This window comes from Synchiropus splendidus, chromosome 12 (genome assembly GCF_027744825.2).
Source record: "Synchiropus splendidus isolate RoL2022-P1 chromosome 12, RoL_Sspl_1.0, whole genome shotgun sequence".
In the NCBI taxonomy this organism is placed as follows: Eukaryota; Metazoa; Chordata; class Actinopteri; order Syngnathiformes; family Callionymidae; genus Synchiropus; species Synchiropus splendidus.
In genome coordinates this window covers 11255853-11266817 of record NC_071345.1, presented here as the reverse complement: position 1 = coordinate 11266817, position 10965 = coordinate 11255853, and the positions used below count along the sequence as shown (strand labels likewise).

The 10965-nt window shown below is 44.7% G+C and overlaps 1 protein-coding gene across 5 annotated transcripts in view; it reads left to right on the top strand.

Moving 5' to 3' along the window:
* The first annotated feature begins 6780 nt into the window (after nucleotides 1–6780).
* The window catches only part of grik5 (glutamate receptor, ionotropic, kainate 5), a 148853-nt gene continuing 144668 nt past the window's right edge, over nucleotides 6781–10965 (top strand). For all 5 annotated transcript variants that reach the window (XM_053880176.1, XM_053880175.1, XM_053880171.1 and 2 more), the window contains exons 1-2: nucleotides 6781–7118; nucleotides 7334–7512. The gene's annotated coding sequence lies outside the window, so the exon portion shown is untranslated. The remainder of the gene's footprint in view (nucleotides 7119–7333; nucleotides 7513–10965) is intronic.

The window sequence follows — 10965 nt, the reverse complement described above, 5'->3', positions numbered from 1 at the left end:
CGCTCCACATCAATTTGTCGAGAGCAGAGAGGTGTAGGATGGAGATGAGTAAAAGTGAGAGGGAGACAGCTGTTGAATGCATATTTAGAGAGAGAGTCAGAGAGGGAGGCAGAGCAGAATACAGCCCTGCATTCAACTTTCACTGCACATGGTCCAAACCAGCGCTAATGTCTGCCATTGACTTCTGGCCTTTAGAAGCTGTCCACAACTGCGCTCTGATTTCCTCCCCTCTCCATACTTCACACTACTCAGGCAGCGATCCATCCAGATGTTTTCACATGTGTCATCTTCATACTTGAATGGATTGTTGAAGGTGGCAGCTCATGTTATTCAGCGCAACATGCATAACTCACATCGGAGCAGTGACATTGCTGCCGCCAATGAGACGTGAAAGAAGTGGCTCTTGTCATTATTTATTAGATGAATGATAAAACCCGTAGCTTGTGTGGGTTGGCGGTTCAATTCCTGCTCCATCTGAGTCGCTGCTGTAGCGTCCTTGGGCAAGACGTCTTGCTCATCTTGTTTCATTTGGATGTCTATGAGGGATCATGGCGGTTGCTGGGGGCGGCCATGTTTCTGTCACTCAGCCTCCAGCGTGGAGCAGGCATGCGTGAGAACGCTGACTGATCATGGCTATACATGTAGGAGCTGGTGCTCTTCATACAGAGGGGAATAGATGGCGGGTGACCTACGCTGGGAGGAGAAGGTGGCATCCTGTGCATCTGGGATCAGCTTCATAGATCCTGGGAGCAAGTGGAATGACAAGCTAATGGATTTACTTGAGCTGTTGCTGAGTGAAAAGGAATGAGCGATAGAAGTCCAACAGCATAAACTGACGCGAGGCCAGACAGTCAGGCATCGGGAAGCGGTTCCATATTTGAGCCGGGTCAAACTGGCTGATCCCACATGTGTTGTTAAGATGTTGTGTCACGGTTCCTCCGCTCCGGCGCCTTGTTCCATTCCATTCCATCGCTTCATTTTGTTTACAAATATGATTCTTTTGTTATCGGCGATTTCAATAATCCTCTTACAAAGCCTGGATTTTTGCAGCTACGTAGATGAACCCACTTCTGAAGCTTAGTATTGAAATAAGAGCTGCGTTGAAAGGAGGGAGTCTGTTTTGGTCACTTGGAAGTGCTAGAAGCTTCTTGAACTCTGAATGAGTCCAAAATTTTAGAAGGAAATGTAAGGTTTTGACTAATTTTGAGTCATTTAAAAGTGGTTAAAATCCAAACAATATCCCACTGTATGTGAACTGATCACGCAGATAACAAACTGCTCTTGTTTCCTTCCAACTGCAGTGACTTATTGGCATCATCATGCAGAAGCCTCTTCAATAAATGCTTCTAATTCTCCGCAATTCTCGCCAGGTCAGTGGTCCACAGCCTTTACCATTTAACCAGATCATTTCTTTCCCTCCCACTGAATAACATTGCGCCTGTGCCTGGAGACGTGATCCAAGAAATCTCTTTTTTTTCTTCTTCTTTTTTTCTGTGCTTCCACGGTTTGATAATTTCAGCAAATCCGTCCTGGAAGTCTCTCTCAGTGTTTTAATGTTTGCGTCTTTCATGCCGACTACCGAGTGAGAGGCTAAACCATGGCCACTGCCAATGGTGGCAAAGAAATCTGTCAGCGCATAATTTAACTCTGTAGTTGCTGTTTTTCTATTCCATCCTTTTTCATTTGGCATTTTAACATTTTCAGGAAAAAAAATTGCATTCTTGGAAAGATTGTTTTGCCAGCCATTGTTTTGTATTGTTTACTCCAATTTCTTTCACACACTAGTGATGGGCTTATGAGGCTTCATGAAACAGTGTTCTCCTTTTCAGAGGCCTCTAGATGGCGCTGTCTAGATGAATAACCATTTTACTGAACCCTGATATCATTTTAAAACACAGCGCCATCTGCTGAACCCAAATGACTACATGTCTTGCACCAACACACGAAGTCTGATGTAGGTTACTGCACTGATGCAACACTATCCATATGCGACTAAACGGCTCCAGTTATGTATCAACATCCCACACTTCACCTGCCTTTTTTCTGCCCTGTTTCCTCTGGAATGTGATTCCTTTTGATACAGACTGGTTTTACTTGTAGTTGGAGGCATCTTCCTCTTGAGCTGAACTTCTTCAACAGCCTCTTTATGCTGCTGTCTTCTGCCAAGTTGAAGTGTTGAGTGTGGGTGTCGCTTGGATGGAAATTGTATCCTTCCCTTGTCTGTCTTACAGGATTGTTTACATCAGACATGATGGCACTCCAGCGCCACCTATGTCTCTTCAAATTAAGCCATAGAAGCCAGAGTAGCAAGCATAGACTCACCTTCCATATTTATATATATACATATATTATATAGTTATAACTATATAACTATATATATATATATATATATATATACATATATATATATATATATATATATATATAATTTTTTTAACAGCAAAAATAATACATTTTTGCTGTTAAAAAAGGAGGTTCATCTATGTATAAACCTGAAACATATGTTTAAACCTGAAACAGAAACATATTTCAGAATTACAAATTGCAGATGTAACGTAGCAAAATATGCTCCCAAACTAGACCCAAATGTGACGGCACTCAGACATAAAACATAGACAGCGGAAATAATTCTGAATCCGAAAGCATGCAGATGGAGTCATTTGGGAGCAGGCACACAAACCCAAGTCCGTCCCCAGAGGAAACCTCTGGCGTGACATGGCTGCAGTCTAATAGGCTCCAGCGTGAGTGAGTAATTGGTGCTCCAGCACTGTCCGCCCACTGGACAAAGACATCTTGAGATGCGCATTATTTTACAAGATGCAAAGTGAATAGGTGAAAACATGATGAAGGAATGGGTGGGGGGCAGGGGGCAGGGGGCGGGGCGGCGGGTGTTCGAGGCCAAAGCAGAGGAGACAGCTCAGCAATGTCACATTGTATAACGCTGCAACATTTGATGAGGGGACAGCTTCGTAGACGCAGCAGGGTTGATGTTTCCAAAGGCTGAGATCAGAGGGCAGCACTGTATACGGCAGACGCGGTTAAACCCCTATTTAGAGTCGGGGGATGGAAAAGAGGACCTTCTACTGATGCCATTTCGGTTCTACTGGCATGTGTGAAATTTACTGCCATGAAATTACAAACATGAAAATGCGAGGAAGCAACAAATCCACTCTTGTTATTTTGAAAGGTCACCTCATGGAAAAATCTCTAGATGAAACAATGTTAAAACAACTTCAATCCTCAATTGAAACCTATATTTTGAACTGCATGGAACCAGATCTAGATTGTCAACATTAGATGTTAAACACGACGTTCCTCACTGATGCCAGTTGTTGACCATTGATAGTTTAAAAGCCTATAATTCCAGTGGCCTGACATACACGGCATCTTTCTATTTTACTCCATTTATTACCATACGTACTCTGTATAGCCAGAGCAGAACATGACTGGAGCATCACACCTAGTCATAGAAGGCATGACTTGAATTTGGGGCTTTTTTAGGTCTTTTTGTGCCATTCCAAAATGTGGTCCTGGCTTGTATATGTTTTTGTGATCCAGCTAATATGAATGGAGGCCAGCCAAAGCTTCCATTGCTTTCAATCAGGTAAGTTTTTTTATTTTTATTTTTAAGAAACAAAGCCACTGTGTTCATAGTTTTTTCTTCCTGATAACAAAAGTGTGCACAGTAATCCCACGCCAGATCGTGGTTTATGTTTTCATATAATTATATATATATATATGAAAAGTATGAGCTTCTGAAAGGCTCAAAGTGTTGATATTATCAAATTATTACCATTGTTTCCTGAGAAATACATTTGATATGCTTTGAAACCGAAGACTAGATTTTAGATTTTCACTTCTGTTGGGGGTTCTGGGACGTAACACCTGTGTATATACACCAACATTTTTAGGAGCCAAAGTAGTTTCTCATCAGTAGTGTCTTGCCTCCCATTTGACGTGGACAAAATCTTGGAAAAAACACCTGCTTACACAGACTGTATGCCTTTGTGAGGACCTCTCACCAGGTCAAATCTCATACAAGATTTAGCCTTCAAAATAAGTGTGTCATTGTACTTGAATTTAACCTTGGTTTGTCTCCTGGTGAAGGTGAGCCATTTGTTTTGTCTGGTTTGGTTTAGGATGAGAGGCTGGGGAAAGGAGTCGCAAGTTCAAAATCGATTCATTATTTTTAAATATTAAAATGTACTTTTACCCCCTTTCAACCACGCGGAATTTGAAACTGTTGATCAAACTAGTGACAGAGAGGAGCAGCTGAGTGCTTTGAGTTACAGTCAAAATTATAGGATGTAGCTTTCAATGGAACTCAGCAACCATAACCTTGAAAGGTAAAAAAAACAATCCACCCTTTTATGGTTTCTAATGTGTACAGCTAACACAACAAAGCAGCGCAATATTCTCATAAGCCCCCAAATTCATCCTCAAACATCATTTGGCGTGTGGAAGCGAAGGCAAAGGTCAGTGATCAATACCGCCATTCTGGAATGGCTACAGCGGCGCAGCCAATATCTCTCAGTGAATCTGGGCTTCATATATTAATGAGCGCACACAGGGGCGTGATTTGCCTCCCTCCAAATCTTTCATGCGACAGGATGGAACGCTGGTGTTGCGGAGCCTCCCTGATGAATGTCTACGCTCCATGCCTCCTCCTCCTCCTCTTCCTCCGCTCCTGTCAGCCACGGCTCGTGTTCTTTCAAGGCTCCTGCCGCGTTTGGTTCCGTTGACCAGTTCAGTCGCAGAACACCGATCAACTCCCACTGACACGGCTTCCAAAATAGTTGGGAAACTAGCCGCTGCTTATTTACAAAGCCAGAGCGATTAATGATACAGCTCATGAACACAGCGACACAATCAATGATTCAACACCCTGTGGAGTGTTTATCGGCCTTGGAAGACCCGGATCACAGGAGCCGCAAGGTTAAGAGATCCTGAGTGAAGACAGAAGAAAGGGTTACTTGTACTGTTTAGGTAATGACTAGCCAACAGCCGCCACCTGTGAGGCGCCACGCACGAGACAATGCAGGGCGGTGGACATGAATCCGTCAACAAGGTGTGAGCTGCATCTGTGAATACGCTCCAGAAGAGGAATGGTGACTGTAGACAGAGCTGGACGTGTGTATCAGACACCTCCTGTATTTACAGCTCAAATCCTGTTCCATCGAATCCCACTGTTGAGGTGATGCAGATCCTCATGTTTAGATGAAGCATCAGTGACACTTGGGACTGTGGAGGGCTGGTTCTGATGCCAGACATTAAACGCCTTCAGTTTCTCTTCTTGGTGTGAAGGGATCTGTAATACATGTGTTAAAAGCAGTGAACTTGTAATAGCATTGAACAATGCGGCTGTATAACTAATGCTACACAATGCATATATTAAGGTTCGCCGGCCGTAGCTCATTTGCAAGTCATATTACGCTAGAACCAGCAACGCACCACAAGCTAGCTGCTGTTTAATAAGCTTCATTTGCAGCGTGCACGTGCCACTTCAGCTCCTCAAAGAATATTGTTTACTGTCTATTTAAGAAACTTTACAAAGTACAATGATACGTACAATGTTTAACTCTTGCAGAAAAATACATGGATAACAATACAATAAAATAAAAAGAAAAATACAAATAAAATACATAGGCTGAAAAAAACAATGGAGATGTTACAATAACTCATAATCGCTATAAGGTTAGATTTCTTTGCTGAAAAATGTTCTATTTTGTCCATCTTTTTGTGTACAACCCACTTTTCAGTCTTAATTGAGAAGTCAAATGCTCCACCTGACGTATTTCTTCTCAAATCATGACGCCACGGCTACAACCCCAGAACCAACACAGTCGTCACTCCATAAAACTGTTTTTAAAAAAACTCTTCCACAGATTTGTTGGAATCCCTCCTTTCAGAAGTGTTTCTAGATCAGTGGGGCGACGTGCAGATCATTGCACTTTGGTGCTGTGCTGGTGTCCCATCTGGATCCAGGACAGTTTTGAAGGATTCCTCTGTGACTCGCGTATTCCCAGCTCTGTTCCAAACAAACTCAAAACACCACTTCACCAAATACTACTGTTACTCATCAAGACTGCGAGAGGCTTGACGCCATTAGCATCAGCTTTTTAGCTTCATTTTTGCCAAAAAAATGTGAGTGTTTTTGTCGTAGTGTTTGTGTTCTCTCTGCTCTGAATTTCATATTCACCACTGCATTATATGTCGGAAAGCGTGTAGAATTGCGTGACGTCCTGCTATGTCAGTACACATTTGATGCCAACGTCTGTTTACATTTCATCCAAGCGAGTGCTGATGCGAATATATGTTTATGTGCGTGCGGGGAGTGGAGGCCAGCTGATGGTGGTGGTGTGATATTGTTTGTCACCCTGAGCATGTTGCCATGTCAAACTCTGTCAGGCGAGTTTACTCTGGCGCTGGTGGAAGCATCCTTGTGATTCCCACTCGCTCTCTCTCGCTCTTTCTCTTTCTCTCCGTCTCGTTCTGTCTGTTCTCCAGACGGCGCGTGTTTTCCTCAAGACCAGCTTTTTTCCCTCTGCTTTTATTTCAAATGCCTATCGCACAGATTGACAGGGGATGAAAAGGGTTGCTGGCGAGTTGATATTCATCGTTCAGAAGAAAAAACCTCTGAAGAGAGAGAGAGGCAGAGACAGTGGAGGAGTGGGTGTTGGGAAGGAGGAGGGAGGGGAGAGAGTGGGAGGGTGCAGCGATGGAGGGAGAGAGAGAGAGAGAGAGAGTTGATTAGATTGGAGAAAGGAGGTATGCTATTGAGCAAGGGGAGAGACAGAGAGGAGAGAGGCATGAGGGGAGGGTGACTAAGTGAATGCAGTTTGCCATCGTGCGTCGCCGAATCCTCGCGAAGTCTCCAGGAAGGCGAATGGACTGGATCTGAATCAACACATGGATGTGGGAAAAGTCCACCTTCACAGCATGTGAGGACTTCAGGGGAGTACAGGAGTACACAGCAGCCTTTTGTCTCCGCACCAAACAGCACTGTGATGAACCCAATGGTGAGCCAGAGGAAAATTACGGACAAGTCATTTCTCACCCTTGGAACCTAGAGACACGACTCTCAGCGCTCGGACTGCCTTGGATTACACCTATTCAAAGTAAGTCCATCACAAAGCTGTAAATGTCACAGTGTGTGTGGATTGATGCCTCTGACTTGGGCACGCTGCCTCCTTTTTTTTTTTTTGGTCGAGAAGAAGACGGGAATGCAAATGCAGTTGCAGCAATGTCTCCTCAGTTGCGTTACTGAACAGCTGTGAAGATGTGAAAGTCCTGGCCCAGACTTGACGCTGGTGTGTTTGTGCCTTTTCTCCAGAGTGCCGGTCTGTGTGTGTGTGTGTGTGTGCGTGTGTCCGAGTGTATGTGTGCGTTAGCTGATAATAGCAGACTCATTGGTATTCAGTGGAGGGAGCTCCAGGATCTCGCTGCGCCTTTCCCCAGGATGGGATCACAGAGCAGGGATTGTGCTCGCCTGTGGAGAGACCACTGAAATGGGTGAGTGTCTGTCCTTCCTCTCTTCCTTCTTTCATGACTTGACTCTTCTTCTCCTCCTCCTCCTCGTGCCTCTCGCTCTCCCATTATGTTTCGCCGTCCGTGGCTGCCTTCCAAGCGTTTTCACCTCTAATGCGTTTCTCTTTGCGGTCTCGGCTTCTTCCCTCACCCGTCACCCCTCTCCCGCTCCTCCACCTGTTCCCCTTCATTCATCCCCCTTTCCTCCGTCCATCCCAGACGCATCAGTCCCACTGCACCATACTGAAAAATAAACATGACAGACTGTTCTGATGGATTTGGATGGAATCCGAATGGCTCACTCCAATTGTTGCTTTTCCTGACTCAACCCCCCCCTCCCCTTCCTCCTTGGCGGTGTGACCCCTCCCCGTCCATCCCTCCTCTCCGCGATCGCCTTATATTTATTAAGTCATTAACATTACACCGTGACTGGAAGCGATGATGGTTGTGCGTGAGCCGGTGGTACATCATGTTATTGGGGCATTCATCTTCCCGGCCGTCCACGCTGTGGGGCCTTCCTTATGGAAATTTAAATGAAGCCCCTGTGATAGGATCACTACATCGCTGGCAGTGACAGTGCGGTGACAAGCAGATAAAGTGCTGTGCAATGCTTCCTCGGCGCACACCTGTGCGCAGGTGTTTCTGATGGTGTCGGCGTCACATCCCCTCTTCATCCCAGCTGGTCCATGTGTGGCCCCTGCACTCAGGTTCAGCGCAGGCTTCTCCAGACAGACCAGACAAATGAAAACGCAACATTCTTTCCCTGTGATAACTTTTACGGCTGTGGAGACAAGTTAATTACCAAAGATGAGGGTCTGCGCCAAGAGTTTCATTCCAACTTGATTTATCCTCAATGAAGGCTCATCATGAAACGCTCAGTTTAAGAGCATAATAGCAGGAGAGGGAGCCTCCCTCCCGTGTATATAAAGCCAGGGCTGGCTCTCAAACGCTCTTGTTCCATGAGACGTCTACAGGTGATCTGAGGCTGACACGCTGCACGTTCATGCTCCTGGCTGCTGCACCTTACATGGAAATGCATTTGTATTTTGAGCCGTGGCTTGATATGAAGAGGTGAGGGATTTGACTGGTGAAGATGTTTGATGTTGTTGCCTTTTATTATGCAAATGTCATTAATAAAGTCAAACCAATTATCTCTCACCGCAATGTTTTCTAGGCCTGTTGTGATCAAGGTCGTCTCTTTTTCTTTTTTTTTTTTTCTAAATGCCACAAACAGCGTGTCACTCCAAGTTCACGTTTGGAGTCATGTATATCCATGTTCACCAGAGCTCTTTGGATAGACATTTTTCCTGTACAGCGGAGAGTAGTGGCTGTTATGGAGAACTTTTCATTGCATTTTATGCTGTAAACATTACATATGTTCATGGTCTTCTGGCTCCAGTGTGCCTGCGTGTGTGTGGTGAAGTGGCCGCTCCTTGTTTACTGGCGAAGGCTGAAGACCTTTAAAGTATTGTAAAGCACTCCTCACAGCAGTTTGGCTTTACAGACGGTTAAGTGACATGACCTTTTTGGTCGCCACTGCTGCTGTGAAATATGCTCACACATTTATTTCTGAGCTTATAGTCAAATACGATTTGATTTACAATTGATCCGCCCAGTGAGGCGCTAGAAAGGCTGGCGTATGGATTGAAGCGTTTCATTGAAGAACTCCGGCTTTAATTCAGGCTTGTCAGACTCCATCTCGCAGCAGGCTGTGCAGGGAATGCGTCCACTGCAATAGGAGATATGAGTGTAAACTGGATGTGTGTGTTTTAGAGGATATAACTTCATAGTGATAAACAGCTAGTAAAACTAGAGTCCTTTAACAATGAATGTAGAGGGCCATATTTGGCCCCAGTTCCCTGAGTTACACATTTGTGCTGTTTATTTATTTTTTTTTTTTACAAATCTATCAGACCCTTTTTGGAGGCTTTTCTCCTGAGGACACACACCATCCTTTTTATGACGCCTGCACCTCCACCTGTGTGTCCATACTTCCTTGACCTGCGCTCAGAAATGTTTATGGCGTCCCATTACCGATGGTGAAATCGCGGCTTAACATGCAGTGTGTGTTCTTCGGGAAGTTATTATCACTCAATGTAATGTCCTCTGAAGTGACATAAGCAAGACTCAAGCAAGTCCGTGAAGTAATTACCATCACGCCACGGTGTCACCCACTTTATTTCACTTTGATACATGTGAACTATTTGCACAATGCAAAGAGAGCAGAGGTGAGAGTTCAGCGGCGACACCCGGGAACACAAGGAGATGCACATAGATCAATGTGTTAAACGGCCTCGGGCAAGACAGCTGTGACACGAATGTACACACCGGCGCCGGCAAAAGACACACGTGTTGTCATTCCCAACACATGCGCTTCCATCTTGTCGGGCTCCTCGCTGATCAAACCTCCTCACATCAATTCACACCCACCCACAGGTTCTGGCACCTGTGATGGTGTAGCATGTGCGCGGTGGAAACACGCCGGAGCAGACACACATCTTCAATGGTCCAGTGAGGATATGCGTGTCATCGGCGGGTCACTCCGATCCACACCGCTCTATCGATTGGAGCCGATGCACTGAAAGGCCTTTAATGTTTCATTTTATAGGGCTCTCAGTCTGGAGGGAAAGAGTTCGGTCTCACCTGTTAAAGCAGATCATTATCAGCTACTATTCTGGGGAAATATGTTAACAGTAATTCATTTTCTCTCTGCTCTGAATGAACAATGCCAAACTTCAGTGTCACCTGGGTGGCGATCTGTTCATTAGGAACGCGGCGATACACTGCGTCTAAAATAGGTGCCCAGGGTTGCCTGGCGACGCCTCTGTAGCGTCATGTTTTAAAAGCTTTATTTTAAGGCCTCCCACCAAATGCTATATGAAAAGAATAAAAAGCACTCTCCCCCAGCTTAGTCCCATATTAGCTTCACCGTCGACACGGATAAGTGTCAGCCCAGAACATAAGGCAGAACATTTTCTTTTCAAAGGATGAAAGAATATGTCGCCGCACATTAGAGAACCAGGCGTGATTGTGGCAATACGCGTGATCGCAGAGAAATGAGTGGTGACTAAACCTTATGGGATTAGTAACAGAAATTAACAGATGAAATTAAAATTAATCCGTGAATGCCAAAAAAAAGCAATGGCTTTTATTTATTTATTTATTTTTTTGCAGTTGGTGGTGGTGGAAAACATATCGGTTTGGGACGGCGATTCTCTGGGGCTGGGGTGTGTTTTGTTGAAGCTGCTTCCCAAATTCTGGAAAACCGAGGCTGAAAAAAGAAGCACATGGACTTTCTAGACATTGGATCAGAAGTAGAAGAGAAAGCATGTTTCCGGGAAATCTCTGATCTACTTTTATCACAGTTGGAAATGAAGCCATTCAAGAGATCGCTGTTCTGCAGCATTATTTGCCCCAGGGAGATATTTTTGTATACAA